The 15,689-nt window shown below is 41.0% G+C and overlaps 1 protein-coding gene across 13 annotated transcripts in view; it reads left to right on the top strand.

The window, feature by feature from the left end:
* The window catches only part of brip1 (BRCA1 interacting helicase 1), a 302,307-nt gene that overhangs the window by 212,527 nt on the left and 74,091 nt on the right, over window positions 1–15,689 (top strand). For 8 of the 13 annotated variants that reach the window (XM_086034853.1, XM_086034852.1, XM_086034839.1 and 5 more), the window contains one exon: window positions 10,324–10,409. The exons of the other annotated variants lie outside the window; for them this stretch is intronic. The gene's annotated coding sequence lies outside the window, so the exon portion shown is untranslated. The remainder of the gene's footprint in view (window positions 1–10,323; window positions 10,410–15,689) is intronic. 13 annotated transcript variants of the gene reach the window in all.

Below are 15,689 nucleotides of genomic sequence, written 5' to 3'. Positions count from 1 at the left end.
CCTGTCGTGGCGGCAATCCTCGAAACCCCGATAGGGAGTCCTATCGGGCCTTTTTGGCCTGCGAGAATACCAGAAGCAGCTGACAAATACTGGCTGGCCAAGCGGAATGCAGCTTCGGCGGTTGCTGAGTCAAAAACTCTGGTGCGGGAGAAATTTGGTGAGGCCATGGAAAATGACTTCCAGACGGCTTCGAGGAAATTCTGGTCCACCATTCGGCGTCTCAGGGGAGGAAAACAGTGCACCATTTACACTGTGTGTAGTGGAGATGGGGTGGTGCTGACCTCGACTTGGGACGTTGTGTGTGGGTTAGTGGGGAGAATATTTCGAAGACCTCAATTCCACCAACATGCCTTCCACTGTGGAAGCATAGCCTGGAGACTCCGAGGTGGGCTCTCCTATCTCTGGTAGAGGTGGGCGGATCAATCCAAATATCGATGTTATCGATACTAAGCAAGTACTTGGATTGGATTGATACTATTTTCCTGGTATCGATACTTCGCTCAAAGCACCGCTTCTTCCCCCTGCTCTCTCTCGCCCAGCGGCTCCTCCTACTCTCTGAGTCTCTGCCTGAGTGGCTGACCCAGGCACACTTTTAGCCTCTCCCTGGCAGAGAGGGCGCCGGGAGAGTCAGAGAGCGGCCAGAACCTAAAGCAATATAGAGCCAAACAAGAAGCGGAGCGCGGTGTGGACTCAACATCAGAAAAGGACAGTGCCAAGTGTGATTTGTGTAATAAAGTGCTCCGCTACTGTGGTAACACCACGAATTTACACAAACATATGTAAAAAGCTCAACCTACAGAGAGCAACGAGCTGCAAGCGAAGTTGAGGGAGGAGGAGGAGGGGGGAGATCCCCAAGCGGAGAACACCCCCACAGAGACAACGTACTCTGGCAGAGGCTTTTCAGCCAAAAATAAATCAATAGTTGAAGTATTTTATTTTTTATAGTGGTAAAGAATTTTACATTGTATTGTTTACTCTATTTGCACTTTCTGACTTTATTTTCAACATATTGTGCAATGGAAGGGATTATAGTTGTCAACTTGACATTGTTATATTTGTATTTTTGTATTTGTATTATTTGGTTTTGAGTTTTGTTCTGAAACAGTTGCGGTAGAATTATTATTATTTTTTCTACTGTTAAAGGTTTATATATCGTATTGTTTACACTATTTGAACTACTGACTTAGTTTTCAAAACATTTTGCAATGAGATGTATTTTAGTTGTCATGTTGACATTGTAATTTGTATTTTCGTTACATTGCTGCTTTTTTTGGTTTGGCTCTTGACTTTTCAATCAATCAATCAATCACATTTTATTTATATAGCACTTTTCATACATAAAAATGCAACTCAAAGTGCTTTAAAACATTCAAAGCAAAACATAGAATTATCTTCAATCAAAAGAAAAGATAAATTATTTAAAAGTTGTTGAAAGCCAAACTAAAAAGGTGTGTCTTGAGCTTCCTCTTAAAAATATCAACAGTCTCTGCAGACCTGACGTCCTCTGGCAGGCTATTCCAAAGGTGAGGACCAAAACGGCTGAATGCAGCCTCGCCATGCATTTTGGTCCTCACCCTTGGAATAAATAAAAAGCCGGCGCCAGAGGACCTCAGGATCCGCGAGGGCTGGTATGATAAAAGCAAATCAGATAAATAAGATGGCCCAAGACCATTAACACATTTATAAACTAATAAAAGTACTTTAAAATCGATCCTGAAACACACAGGGAGCCAATGCAGCAATTTCAAAACTGGCGTAATGTGCTCCCGCCCTCTGGTTCTCGTCAGCACCCGAGCGGCTGAATTCTGCAGTAGTTGCAGTGGTGAAATGCTCTTTTTCGGGAGGCCAGAGAGCAGGGCATTACAGTAATCTAAACGACAGGAAATAAAGGCATGCATCAGCACTTCCGTGTTAGCCTGAGAGAGAAACGGGCGGACTCTGGCGATATTCTTAAGGTGATAAAAACCAATCTTGGTTACATTTTTAATATGAGGAATAAAACTGAGCTCAGAGTCAAAAATGACGCCAAGGTTCTTCACACAATGTGAGGGATTAAAAATGTGTAGTTTTGGTAAAAGCTTCTCTGACCTTCGGGACCGATAACTAAAACCTCAGTCTTGTCCTGATTGAGCTGTAGGAAATTATCTGCCATCCATGACTTGATATCTAAAATGCAATTTAAAAGGGTATCAATGGGTCCTGTGTCATCAGGAGACACGGCAATATACAGCTGCGTGTCATCAGCATAGCTGTGAAAGCTGATGCCGTGTCCCCTGATGACATCCCCGAGGGGAAGCATATAAAGGTTAAAAAGTAGGGGGCCTAAAATCGAACCTTGAGGAACCCCACATTTAATTTCATGGGATTTGGAGGAACAAGTATCCATACTTACAAAGAAATATCGGTCTGTGAGATAGGAATAAAACCAGTCAAAAACAGTACCAGAGATGCCCACTAGATTTTTAAGTCTATTAAATAAAATTTGGTGATCTACTGTATCAAAAGCAGCGCTTAGATCCAGTAGCACCAAGACTGTGAGTTTTCTCACATCTGCAGTGCACCTAATATCATTTAAAATCCTTAAAAGAGCAGTCTCCGTACTGTGGTTCATCCTAAAACCAGATTGATATTTCTCCAAAATATTATTTGTATTTAAAAAATGATTCAACTGGATGAAAACCAGTTTTTCTAAAATCTTACTTAAAAACGGTAGGTTGGATACGGGTCTGTAATTATTAAAAACGCTCGGGTCAGAACTGCTCTTCTTCAGAAGGGGCTTCACCACCGCCGTTTTAAAGGCAGCGGGGAAGACGCCCGTCTGAAGAGAGCAATTGACTATATTTAAAATTTGTTCTTCAAAAAATCCATAAAATGTCTTAAAAAGAAATGTGGGAATTGGATCCAAAAGGCAGGTTGTTGGGTTTACCTGGGAGAAAACTCGAACAAGTGTCCTTGCATCAACCAGGGCAAAACTTTCCAGTGTTTCCTCATGTAAATATGATTGTCCGGGTTTATTAAAACTTGTGTTTTGACGGGCTAAAAGACTGGATCTCATGTCATCGATTTTACTTCTGAAGTGGTCTGCAAAGTCCTCACAGAGAGCATCTGTTGGTCTCTGTGGGGACTTATTAAAATCAGAACTAGTTAAAAGTTCAAAGGTGGAGAAGAGAACCCTGGGGTTGTTTTTATTGACTGTAATGAGGTTTGAGAAATAGGAAGATCTTGCCAGTTTTACTGTTTTATTGTAGGATTTCAGTTATTCGCATAAAATTTCATAGTGTACTGTAAGTTTACTTTTTCTCCACCTCCTCTCTGCACTCCTGCATTTTCTCTTTGATATTTTGATAGCATTGTTTCTCCACGGGGGTACAGTCTTTGTTTTTGTTGTTTTAATTAAAAGTGGAGCTACTGAATCTAATGATGATTTAAGATGTAGGTTAAAATTGTCAACAATAAGATCACAGGGTGCAGGTAAAATGTCAGCAGGAGTGCTTTTTAAGATCTCGCTAAAATTTGCAGCCACCTCAGAAGATAGGTAGCGTTTCTTCACTGTTCTGACCGGGACTGCTAGATGGTTAAAACTGGCAATGTTAAAATAGACACAGTAGTGGTCTGACACTGCCAAGTCAACAACAGAGGACACACCAGCAGACAAGCCATAGGTTATAACCAAATCCAGGGTGTGTCCTCTGTTGTGAGTTGGCTGCAAGACGTGCTGTTTAAAATCCAAGCAATTTAAAAGGTTTGAAAAATCTCTGGATAGTGGGTCCGAGATGTTGTCCATGTGTATATTAAAATCGCCAGTTATTAATATCCTGTTATAACTGGAATATAAAATGGATAAGAATTCTGAAAATTCTGTAATAAAAGAAGTGGAATGATGGGGAGGTCTATAAACGGTAATTCAGAGAATAGGGGGACTGCTAAAAACAAAGGCATGGTGTTCAAACGATAAATAGCTGCTAAAAATGATCTCCTTTGATAAAAGAGTATTAATAAAAGTTGATGCAGTCCCGCCTCCTCTTTTGCCATCCCTTGTAGAAAATAAAAAGTTAAAATTCGGTGGGCAAGCCTCGTTGAGAGCAACTGGAGCATCTGTACCAAGCCATGTCTCAGACAAAAGTATACCATGTAAATTATTGTCTAAAATCAGGTCGTTTATGACAAAAATTTTGTTTAAAAGGGAGCGCACGTTCAGCACGGCCAGATTAATTATTGTGCTGGACGTGCGCTCATGGTGGTACGAATGAGCAGTATTAACATATACTAGATTACCACTGTTAAAACCACGTTGTTTGTGTGTGCAAGGGAAGCGTCTGCCGGTGATGGTTTCAATGGGAAAGTTGTCCGATAGTGGTAATGATAATGAGGGCCTGCAGGGGGAGCTCGTGAGGGTGGTGGTACTGTGAGCAGCTGGTATTGGCCTGTAAGTGATGGTAGTGACATTGTCATTGCAGCGTTTATGAGTAGAAGAAGAAATATGATTGGTAAACAAGAGTCAGCTGGGAGTGGAATTGGTTACGACATGGTGGATGTTTGCGGCTAAAATCTTGCTACCAAGAGAGTTCGGATGAACACCATCTGGCTGGTAAAAAGACGGGCGATTCCAGAATAGGTTAAAATTGTCAATAAAAGCAAAGTCAAGGTGGCCACAAGTGCGTAGGAGCCACGTGTTCAAGCTTAAAAGGCGGCTGAAGCGCTCGACTCCGCGAGACAATGCCGGCAAAATGCCACTCACCCAGACCGACAGACCGCAGGTTCTTAACAAGGCAAAGAGGGCGTGAAAGTCTCTCTTCGTCTGCTCAGACTGTCGGCGTATTGTCTCGTTTGTCCCAACGTGAACGATGAGCCGTTCTGAAACAGTTGTTTTAGTAGTATTTTATTTTTTATACTGTTAAAGTTTGCATTGTATTTATTTAATAAAAAATAAAACAGTATATAAATATATATATCTATATATATCTATATATATATATATATATATATATATATATATATATATATATATATATATATATATATATATATATATATATATATATATATATATTAGTGCTGTCAAGTGATTAAAATATTTAATCCTAGTTAATCACATTTTCTCATAGTTAACTCGTAGTTAATCGTGTATTTTATTTATTGTAAACAAAATCCCTTGACTTTTCTGTCGGATTATTTTCTTGAATTTTAATACCCTTAACACGAATAAGAGTATTGATTTTCCTATGCAAACACTTTATTAAAGGGAAGTCAACCCAAACATATTTTTTTCAAGAATATGTTTTATGCAGGCCAACTAGTTGAAACAAGGCATTCTGATAATTATTGCGTTTGTGGAATAAGAGTTAATCCACCTTTTTTAGCCATCACCGGGGGCGGCCATTTTTCACGCCTGTCGACTGAAAATAACATCACAGTTGCTCAGGTAACAACCAATCACAGCTCACCCGTTTTCTTAAACTGAGCCATGATTGGTCGTTATTTGAGCCCTCAGGGCATCTGTGATGTCATTTTCAGTTGACAGAAGTGATAAAATGGCCGACCCATGAGATGGTTAGATTTTGCTGCTTGACTCATATTCCACAAACACAATATTAATAAGAATGCCTTGTTTCAACTGGGGGGCCTGCATAGAACATATTCTTGAAAAATAAAAGTTTGGGTTGACCTCCCACTTCAATTGAAAAAAACAAGCACTTGATTCAACTCACACAAAGAGCCCCTCAGCCCTTTCAAACACACACACAAACACACACACCTGCACACGCACTCACACGCACACGCGTCCGCGTATGCACACACCCACGCACACAATCATTTCCATTAGTGTTGTTATGATAGATATGTTTATTTCGTCTTGAGAGCGACCTGTTGTTCAAGCACCGCTTGGATTTAGAACTATACGAGAGCAGTCATTTGTAAGCACGTCACTTTTTATTGCACTCTGGCAATGACTTCATCGACTAAAAAGATTATTACTTGATGCTCGAGTATCTTTTCAAGGTATTTCCTTTATTACAATTCTGTCGTGGGTATATTTTAATGTAAATTGTGTCGGATAAATGAACGAGAAACAGGTGGTGGACCACTAAGATTGACCCGTGCGGCTTTCGATTGCGCTGCATGGTTCCTGCTGTTATAAAATACAGCTGCTTTGGAGCAAACGGCATGTTATTTTGTATTTATTATTTTTCTAAAATGCTGCAATATTGTTTTGTGGGTATGTATCTCTTTATGTATATTGTGCTTAAGTATGTATTCCTTTTTGATTTGGTTTGGTACGGCGCTAAAAAGAAACGAGAGAGAAGGTGATTTAGAGCGAGACTGTTCACGTCTGACTCACAAGACTCAACAAAACACTGTCCTTCCGTGTCGGTTCTCTTTAGCAAGACGCCAGAAAAAAATATATAAAGTCAAACCTATTGTAACCCGCCTTACCACGGCCTCCGAAGATAAGGAAGAAGAACTTTTGAGCGTTACATTACCACTGCGTACGTCGCGATCTATCACCGCGAGACAAGGGGGGCTCAGCCATGCATGTGTCATCTGAGAAATTCGTCCTCATCGTCAATATTTTGAAGCAGATGTAACGCCTCTACTCTAAAGCTTTTTTTTTAAATATACATGTACTCTAAAGCTTTTTTATCATTTTTAATATACATATAGATACGTATAGATCATGGTGACCAGCAGCCTTTATCAATGCAGCCGCTGGTTGCTATGGAAACCTTAATCGCGCGATCAAAAAAATTGACGGCGTCAAAAGGGGGTTGGATTAAGAATGGATTAAGGGGGAGAGAATAACGTGCTAAATTGACAGCCCTGATATATATATATATATATATATATATACCGTGCAATACTCAACATTCCCCACTACTGTTAGTCTAGTTTTATTTTTATCCAATGCTGGTCCTTACATTTCACTACAGCACTGCAGCACTGTCACTTAGAGTATTTTTTCCTCTGTACTATGTACAGGCCGAAATGAGTGTTCCTCATATTTTTTATGTAGATGTAGGTTGGTGTGTATACACATGTGTATATACACATGTTACTGCGTATATCTACATAGGTTTGATTCTAAATGTTTGCCGTCAATGTTATACATTAATGGCCACATTATGCCGCCGCCCCTGTGTGACCTATATCTTTGCTACTGTAACAATGAAAATTTCCCCACTGTGGGATCAATAAAGGCATTCTTATTCTTATTCTTATTCTTATATATCCATCCATCCATTATCTGTACCGCTTATCCTCACAAGGGTCGCGGGGCGTGCTGGAGCCTATCCCAGCTGTCTTTGGGCAGTAGGCGGGGGACACCCTGAATTGGTTGCCAGCCAATCGCAGGGCACACAGAGACAAACATCCGCACTCACAATCACACCTAGGGGCAATTTAGAGTATCCAATCAACTTACCATGCATGTTTTTGGAATGTGGGAGGAAACCGGAGAACCCGGAGAAAACCCACGCAGGCACGGGGAGAACATGCAAACTCCACACAGGGAGGCCAGAGCCGGGCTCGAACCCACGACCTCTGAACTGTGAGGCGGACGTGCTAACCAGTCGCCCACCGTGCCGCCTATATATATATATATATATATATATATTGAGGCGGACGTGCTAACCAGTCGACCACCGTGCCGCCTATATATATATATATATATATATGATATCCAATTTTTAGGGCACAATTAATTGTTGGAATGAGTTCAACCTAGGCGGCACGGTGGTCGACTGGTTAGCACGTCCGCCTCACAGTTCAGAGGTCGTGGGTTCGATCCCGGCTCCGGCCTCCCTGTGTGGAGTTTGCATGTTCTCCCCGTGCCTGCGTGGGTTTTCTCCGGGCACTCCGGTTTCCTCCCACATTCCAAAAACATGCATGGTAAGTTGATTGGATACTCTAAATTGCCCCTAGGTGTGATTGTGAAAGTGCGAATGTTTGTCTCTGTGTGCCCTGCGATTGGCTGGCAACCTGTTCAGGGTGTCCCCCGCCTACTGCCCAAAGACAGCTGGGATAGGCTCCAGCACGCCCCGCGACCCTTGTGAGGAGAAGTGGTACAGATAATGGATGGAGTTCAACCTAAGTCATCAAACAAAGGAGAGTATTTGCGCACTAGTACACCATTGTTAATACTGTACACAGAGGGATCATCATCTTTCGTGCTGGCAGCGGATGATAGAATATAATTTGTCTGACACGAGTCGGTCTGTTGTGCACAGATGCTCCCAGTCCTGTTAACGGGGAAAGACAGGTTTGCGTCAGTAGGCAGCAAGTTCTCTGTTACACATTTTTCACAGTTTCTAACTGCAGTTTCACCTTTTACACAAGGTTCACAACCAATCCCGACTCAGCTTCAGAAAACAGGCCAGCTGGTTGTTAGCTGAGACCTGAGCAGTTATATGATGTCATTTTCAGTCGACAGAAGTGACAAAATGGCCGCCCCCGGAGATGGCTAAAAACGGTTGGATTAATTTATTCCACAAACGCAATATTTATCAGAATGTCTTGTTTCACCTAGTGCTTTTGCATAGAACATTTTTGAAAAAAATATGTTTGGGTTGACTTTGTGTTTAAGCAGGATAAAAAATAAATATATACTCACAACACAATATTGCACCATGTTGGAAAAATTATAAACACAAAATAATATATGCAATCCCCAAATGAATACACAAAAATGAAAATATCAATTGGCAACTAAATCATATGTTACACTTACATTGGGAGCCCCGGCGGGAACGCTGTGCACTGTGCACCTTCGGTCTGCACGGAGGGGAGAAGAAAAGGAAGGAGAAAAAGAATGAGACGAAGAGGAAAGAGCGCTGGCGTTTGACCGCGGGCAATTCGAAACCTGAATGCCGCAGCTGCTTCATTCGCACACATTGGAGAGGGAGAGCTTTTGCTTGGTAGAAGACGATGACTGGCAAAAAAAAAAAAAAAAGGGGCTGACATCGCAATCAAGTGGCCGACACTCCCCTCAGTGCAGACCGAACAGTGCACAGCATTCCCGTCGGGGCTCCCAATGGAGTAAGTACGCGCAGTTGGGTAACTACAAGTGGCGTGTTTGAAACGTGTCCACAGCTGGTTTGAATAGTAAATTAGCCAGCTAATGAGCTTTCAATAAACCACTGCAGTCAGCATCTCTCCCGCGAGACATCATGTACGGATGTTTTTTGGGGGGGGGGGGGGCGGACGTAAGGACTGAACCACTTTAAAAGGGGTCGGTCGATCATTTTTATTATTAAAGACGGGGGGGGGGGGGCGAAGCCGGAAGGTCGCGGACAGAGGACAGACCGGCAAAAAAGGGTCAAGTGCCCAGCTCTGAATTCCACAATAGGATCGTCAATCACTTTACGTGTCAGAAAAACTTTACACCAAACTGGGATGACCGCAACACCGTGCACTGCTAAACGAGACCGAATTGTGATCTTCACTCGCCCTGAGACGAGTAGCAAGGGTAAAAAGCGGTGCCCTAAAGACACTCATTTTGACACCCCAATTAAGAGCGTTCGAACAACAAAATGTATTGTCAGAAAAAGGTAGAATACTATCCAAAATGAGGGACTGGCGTGCCCCAATGTCGCGCAAAACGGTAATCCTGTAATCCTTTTCCTCACCTGTCAGCGAGACTGAGCCCTGGAGCATGAACGGGCGGTATGCCACATCCACTTCGCTTTCAGGCGGCTCAGCTGCACAGACAAGTGACAAAGCAGGTGCAGGCTGAATGAAACCGACCCTCTTTGGCTTCTTTGAGGATTGGTATTTTTCCTTTTGATGTAAAACGGGCCATTTAGCTATCAGGTACCCTGCTTCGTTGCAGTAAAACACTCATGGCTTCTCCGCGGACCTGTTTTGATCGAGGAGGGCATTTAGGTGAGGCACACTGAGATTGCCTCACACCACCAACGGAAATCTAGCGATGCACAGTGGGGAACACAACATGATGTGTCAATACAAACTTTCGACACAGAATCAACTTTTTGTTTGTTGAAATAAATGACAATTTTGTCAGGAAGATACATTTTGAATAATTCCAGCAGGTATAATTCTCATATCTGAGCAAAATCTTTAACCTTACTTGCCGAACACCATTTATCAAACAGCAATGACTTTTTAATAAAATCCTGTCCCGTCCTGGTGAAAACAACTCCCACTGCCGTCCTGCTCCCATTCAGAATGACTCCCAGTCCCGTACCGCTCCCATTTTGGGGATACATAAAAAAATAAAATTTAGTTGCATTTTACTAATGTATTGAACAATTTGTCACCCCTTTTCTCTGAGTTGTTTTTTCCTGTTTATCCTGTTCTATCCCAAAGGTAAAGTTGATGCCCGTTCAGTGGGAATCCCACGGAAATCCCTTTACCCGCGGGATTGTCACATAAATGTCACCCTCTAGTATGGGGTAAGTGTTCATGGTTACTGACCTGTGTGTGTTGTCCATCCATCCATCCATTATCGATACCGCTTATCCCCACAAGGGTCGCGGGGCGTGCTGGAGCCTTTTCCAGCTGTCTTCGGGCTGTAGGCGGGGGACACCCTGAATTGGTTGCCAGACAATCGCAGGGCACACAAAGACAAACATCCGCACTCACAATCACACCTAGGGGCAATTCAGAGAGTCCAATCAACTTACAATGCATGTTTTTGGAATGTGAGAGAAAACCGGAGTACCCGGAGAAAACCCACAAAGGCACGGGGAGAACAGGTAAACTCCACACAGGAAGGCCGGGGCCGGGATCAAACCCACGATCTCTGAACTGTGAGGTGGACGTGCTAACCAGTCGACCACCGCGCCGTCCGTGTAAAGAATGCACAGAGATATTTTTTTTTTCATTTAGATGTGTTGTTTAATGTAACGTAAGCATACCGTTCAGCCTGTTGTTGCCTCGATTCTATTTTTATTTCAAATTGTTCATCATTTACATTTTAAATGACATGTCTGTTCTTGGTGTTGGATTTTATCTAAAACATTTCCTCCCAAAATGCGACTTATACTCCAGTGTGACTTATATGTTTTTTCTTCTTTGTTTTCTTCATTTTATGGCTGGTGCGACTTGTACTCCGGAGCGACATATAATCCGGAAAACACGGTAATAAATAGTAAATGGGGTGTCACTTGAATAGTGCTTTACTACCTTTGGTACTCAAAGTACTTCACACTGTAACTCATCTCCCTACTGATGACGCAACATCAGGAGCAACTGGGGTTTCAGTAACTTGCTTAAGGATACTTTGACATGGTCACAATGGCCGAGGATCGAACCCACAACCTCTACGTTGGGAAATGACCACTCCCCCTGTAAATGCAATTTTAAACACTGACATTAATAATTAGCGACTCGTTCTTCAGCAGTCTCCCAGATCAACCTGACTGTGATGTTAAACACCTTATTTGATGAGCGATCTTTGCCGTATCGTCACAGCCTAAACCTTGAGTGGATTAAGTACAAATCATCTGTTAAGAACCTTTGCAGTCAGAGCCGAGGATCTTAATCCCCAAGTTTACTTCTTATCTGTGCCTAGTCCTCTTACTGTATGTCAATTTAGCAGGACACTAGATTACGTACCGGGAAAGATTGTTCAGTAATCCAACACCTGCTGTAAAGAAACCTGTTGTCCAGATTACCTGACATCACAATTTCAAGGTAAGGGCAGTTCATGACACCCTACATGGTTGTCCTAAGTATTTAAATATTCAGGGAGGCAAGGCAGGAGTGCTCACAAAAAGGAATTTAACTTTGAAAGAACAAAAAGGCAAACCGGTACTAATATTATGAGATGTGCCAAGGCTTTGGAACATGTCTCGAGCAAGAGTTGGCATGCAAAATGAAGCCCAAATTAAGAGTTTGTGCCGTTTCCAAGAAAAATCACGTGACTGATGACAAACGAGGCCATGGTTTTGTGCGGATGACGTCACTGGTTCCTTCAACGTATCTTTGGTTCACAACAACACTTGAAACCTTGCACTGTTTTGCGAGTGTTTTCAGCATTTTTTGTGAGCTTGAAGTTAGTTGGCGAGTTAGACAGTCACTCTGTGCAAGAGAAAAGAATATTCAGAGTGTAGAAGTACACATTGAATTAGCACTTGTGTTTATTTTCTATTGCGGCTGGAGTGTAGTCATTGTACAGTATCTTTGTTTGCCTGTTGCATGTCGATACATGTACTATATGTTCGGCTGTTGTTGCCCAGCCTGCTTTGGTAGCTAAAAAGGCAACTGGATATTTCCTGATGTCTCAATGTGTGGTGAATACTGTGGCAAGAATAGGACAGACACACATTGAGCTGCTATTATCATCTCAGAAGGAAAATGTATTCTTCCATATGTCAGGGCATACTTCAGGTTTCAATAACAGTATAGCACTCAAGAAGGTTTCAGTTTCAGTCGTTTTTCAAAACATAGCTATAACCCAAGTTATAACAAATACAGTAAGTAAGTAAATTCAGAAAACAAAAGCTCTCTCATACGGTTGCTTTAAAAGCAATTTTTATGTGAAATAATGTCTAAAGCATATACTATTTAAGTCTGAGAAACACAACAAATTCATTACGTTTTCATCCTTTTTAAGAAACATGAAATATCATTTGTAATATAACATGCATTCATGTTTTCATCTTGTTGTTTTTATCGTTTGTTCAAAATGATTGCATTTATAAATCAAAGAAATACACTTAACTTTAACGACACTTCTACCCACGCGAGCTTTCTAGAAAAGCGCTCAGAGCTTTATTTTCCAAATAAATGTAATAAATAAAAATATATTACTGATCGTAGCATTAAACCTTTTGCTTGTATTTGCTACAAAACTGATCAGAAAATAAACATTATTGAGAAAATCTATGAAAAGTATAAGTGAATTCTGTTCAACAGACAGTGCAATAGTTTTTCTATTTCTCACGTTTAGTTTATTTCTATTCTCTCACTACTCCATGGGCCAAAGCACTGGCATTAGCATGGTTAGCATCAAGCTTATGCTCATGATTGCACACTTCCACCAAAGAACGATCTTATTCAGCCACTCATGCAAACATAAAGTGAAAGTGCCCATATACTGGTTTTGCTTTTGATTACTTTTTAGTGTATTTTACTAACCTGTGGCAAGAATAGGAGAGAGCCATGATGAACTGCTCTTGTCATCCCATAAAGAAAATGTATTCTTCCTCTGTGCTCAAACATTACTCAATGCCACCAGCACCACTGCACCTCCTAGTAGAAGACTGTGCAATAGCTACATAGAAATGGAAACTACTGAGAAACTACAGAATTTAAACTAGGGGAAATAAACATAAATAAATAAAAATAAATTATAGGGGTCTGTGTTTTTATCTGTGTTAAGACCCATCATGTTTTGTAGCCGTTAGGCTGTGTGTGCGAGAGCTCTCATCCTGATTCTTCGTGGTTGGTGTCCCTCGTTATTGGTTTTAGGTGTGCCACAAGCTGTACTAATTAACACCATAGCTCAAATAGAGCTTAATGGACTATATGCACGCAGCACTTCCCCATTCTATGTCGTACGGCACCGAAGCTTCCGGTGCAGGGTAGACGCTAGCAGACCACGTCCAATGATTATTACTCACTGATTGAGTAAGATATTAAATGTATTTTATTAATTAAGTCTGTTTGAGTATCTTTAAATGTAAATTAAGTACTGCAGCTCCTCTCCGAGTCCCGTCTGTTACAGGTGGTATTGCATTACCACCGTGTGGAGGTTGAGTCACTGTACTTTGTTATATTGACATTCCCTAACAGTCCCCTCTATCAGCTAATATTTTACTTTCAGATGATAATACCTTTAACCGTGTCGTCGTCAGCAGCTCTGCACTGGAGTGGGGCTGCTCTTGCTCCGACTCTCTGTCTCAATCCTTAGACTCATCCTTTTCAACATTTTGAAACAGATGTAATGCTTCCTCTATTGTATAACAGTTTGTTTTTTATTGACCATGGTGACTTTGCTCAAAAATCAACCTGAAAAATACCCTAATACGTTGACAATTTATACAAATTTTCTGAAGTGAAACGGCTTCAAAACAGTGACACTGAGCATGACCGGAAAGGGCGATGCCTTATGAGATTTTAATGAAAATACGTCACACCCACCCCGTGCATATAGTCCATGCATTTTTTTTCTAAGGTGGATATTAACATTTTCTTACATTTCTCTCTTTTTAAACACTCAAAAGTTCAAATCTTTGTAAATTTAAAATAAGTACTCTATTATAGAATGAAAACAAAGATCAAAACTTTTAAGGGCAAAACATTTATTTGAGAAGTAAAAATATAAATGTGCATCAATTTCTTCAGCTTTATTTGGGCTGGGGGCTACAATGCTTTAAGTAGAAAAAAATTCAGAGCTGGTATTGGGACGTTAATGCTTCTGTGAAAACTCTAAAGCTCGTGGGCTGGCTGCATCGAGTGCGTTCTAACTCACTTTTATTTCTCTCTCCAAGGAAGGACAAATCTGACGGTTAGAAGTGCTATCTACATTTTTAAAGCATTTTAGACCAGGGAAAGAGTCCAAAATGAACAGTCTAGTCCAGGGTTCGGCAACCCGCGGCTCCGGAGCCGCATGCGGCTCTTTCATCCTAATGTTGCGGCTATGCGTGGCTTGGGAAAATAAATTCTAAGTGTCCAATTGATGTGCATGTTATTTGTCTCAAAAATCATGTCTTCGTAAGTCAAAGCTTTTGGCCACTTTCATATGTGGTCCTAGATTGGATACCTATGGGATTTTTTTTGCAATGCGACCGCAGTCTGAACCTCCAGGTCGCATACATCCGACATTGACCTCAGGAGCCCAAAATGCGCTCCACGCAGGCGGAAAGATCAGTGCTGACAGCGGGAGATCGACTTTGCAGTTGTTTTGAGTAACAGTATTGACTTTATTTTTTACTTTAATTTGACTTAATTTAATCCCATTTAAAACATGAAGCATAAAGTTGACATTTATGGTGATAGTAGTAATTCAGCCATGGCTCAATCGGCTCATTTTTTACGCACGGTTATGACGTGACGTCATCTTTAGCGACATCTCCATGAAATGAAATCATAAAAAGCCTAATTTCCCCCAAATACTGTATTTACACCTCAGACTGAATTGCTCCACTGTCGAAATGCCTCCACACGCTGCACCACATTTAATTCCATGAACAACGTCGTGAGTGACATCGACCGTCTCTTCTTCTGCGTATGCGGGTCATTTTAGGGGCGCAATTATGTTATGTTATGTAAGAGATCGAGGTTGCATTAATGATGTAATATGAATGCTTACACAAAAAAAATATATTTTTCTTAAAAATACGGCATCTTACAGCCCTGCGAAATGAAAAGGACTTCCTAGCCCTGATTTGCAGACACTGTATGTGTGCAAAGGTTCAGGAGCCAAAGTCCCATTAACCAGGTAAAATAAATATTCAGGCAGTTATTTTGCAAACAATTTTCATTGTTCAGTGAAATAGAGCTCTTTTTTCCACTGCATTTTTAAATTCAGCATTTTTGTTTGCTGGACGGATAATTGAAGTTCAGCTTTTTAATTAGTTTGAAAAAGACCTTCAACTCTGCGCTTTTTATGGTAATAGTCCATATGTCCAATTCTGTATGTACATACATATATATATATATATATATATATATATATATATATATATATACAGTATATATATATATATATATATATATATATATAT

Source organism: Filicampus tigris, chromosome 7 (genome assembly GCF_054856515.1).
Source record: "Filicampus tigris isolate MCC_2025a chromosome 7, RoL_Ftig_1.0, whole genome shotgun sequence".
Taxonomy (NCBI): domain Eukaryota; kingdom Metazoa; phylum Chordata; class Actinopteri; order Syngnathiformes; family Syngnathidae; genus Filicampus; species Filicampus tigris.
The sequence above is the reverse complement of the archived record's forward strand: the minus strand, read 5'-3'. Positions and strand labels throughout refer to the sequence as shown.